Source organism: Octodon degus, unplaced genomic scaffold (assembly GCF_000260255.1).
Source record: "Octodon degus isolate 3935 unplaced genomic scaffold, OctDeg1.0 scaffold00066, whole genome shotgun sequence".
NCBI classification, from domain to species: domain Eukaryota; kingdom Metazoa; phylum Chordata; class Mammalia; order Rodentia; family Octodontidae; genus Octodon; species Octodon degus.
In genome coordinates, this window is record NW_004524642.1 from 8,246,709 (window position 1) to 8,248,532 (window position 1,824).

A 1,824-nucleotide genomic window follows, 5' to 3' on the forward strand; every position below is an offset into this window, starting at 1 on the left:
GATGCCAGAATCAGACAGTTCTAATACAGGATTCACGAATCCAGAATACTCAGAATTGCCGTTGTCATCCATCTCAGCACTAACAAAATCGTTCTCCCACTCCAGCCCGTTGGAGTCATCAAGGCCGAAGCGGGGTTCCTTCCAGTCTTCCTGCTGCTGTGCCTAAGTGCTGCCCGGAGGATGTCCTCCTCTGTCTTGGAACGCTCTCTCATAGGAAGCATCCTATTCATTCCTTCTTCATCTTTCCACTCCAGGTCTAAGGGCGTGTTGTCATCATTTCCACTGGTGGATTTCGTTTTGGTGTTAACACTGTGGCATCTGAGGAGAGTCTACTACTTCGAAAAACTTAATACTGTGACTTTATATTTCTCATACAAGATTCAGAGTCATCTTCTGGTCCTGAACTTTGATGGTCACTGCTGCTGGTGGGATGATAGGGCTGCACACCTCTCTGTCTTTCTTGCTCCGCGAGCTTTCGCTGCTTTGCCGCCCTGGCTGCTTCACGCTGTGCAGCGTATAAAGCTGCTTCTTCTAGTCTTAACTTCTCTTCTTGTAAGGCTAACTCTTTCTGGATTTTCTTATCAAGATCTTTCTGCTTTTCAACAAAAGAATCACAATGCCTCTCTCGTAGGTCAACGATTTCTTGCACAGTAAGAGGCCTATGACTGCTTCCTGGGCTCTCCCCTTCATCACTTTCTACTAGATTCTCCAACTCTGTGGTCAAGTGCTCACCCCTCCAGCAGGTTCTAAAATACTTGGATCCTCCGCCGCCTGCGCGCTGCAGCCGCCCGGCTTTCTTGCGGAGCAGCCCGCTGCACTGAGTCCAGCAGCGTTTCCCCATCGCGTGCCGCCTGGCCGCCGCCTCGGCTCGGAGCCCTCGCGCAGGCCCGCAGCCGCATGGACCGAGGGCGCCTGCCGAGCGCGGCGGGAGCGCAGGCTCCGCCCGGGACGCGCGCTGCGAGCAAAGGTGGCACTACTGCGGCTGGCGCAGGGCCGCAGCCGCGGGAGGAAGGGGCGCGGGGATGCCGAGCTGGGACCACGCTGCCTCTGCATGGCCCTCCCGCGTCAGCCCGGACTCCAGTGTGACGGACCCCCTCCAGCAGCCTCGCTAAACGGAAAATTGATTTTAATAAGTAAAAATTAGAAGGAAAGCATCTTTCGAGCTTTTATACTCATTAATTTCTTCTTGCTAAAAAGGATATATCATAAAAAACATTTAACAATTAGAATATATTTTATATATAGGCATAAAGAATTATATACTTCTTATGTTTACACATAAGTCCAAAAATCTCACCATATACAAGCTTGAAGCAGGACAGTCCCACAATATTTCTTTTCCTGTTTTTGCTTTCATTCACCACTCCCTTGTTCTTCAACAACCATCTACCCGAGAGACATCATAGTAGCAACTGGCATGCCATGACAAGGAGCTCAAATTCAGAAAATCAGAATGACAGGCACTCCAAGCATGAAACTACTATTACAAATTACCATCAGCAGGGCAGTAGCTTAGTTCACAGGTATCAGTATACATAGTTAGTCAGACTCAGAATCTTTCCAATTAACTAAAAGATTCAAAAATCTTCTGAAGATTCTCAGGATCATTGCCTTGCCCATCTTCTACATGTAACAGTATGGCTTGACGTATTCATGTTTCCTAGCTCTTCTCCTTTCCCTCTCTTGATTAGATAGTCCTTGAGATCCTGCATTCTTTTCACTTGTGTTTTACCTATCTATTTTTATTCCTTCTTTTGAGTTCTTATACTAGGGAGACTATACAATATTTACATATGTGTGTCTGGTTTATTTCACTTATGAGTA

The 1,824-nt window shown here is 47.3% G+C and overlaps 1 pseudogene; it reads right to left on the reverse strand.

Annotated features, from left to right (window-relative positions):
- The window catches only part of LOC101584173, a 1,916-nt pseudogene extending 1,075 nt beyond the window's left edge, over window positions 1–841 (reverse strand).
- Between the last annotated feature and the right edge of the window lie 983 nt (window positions 842–1,824).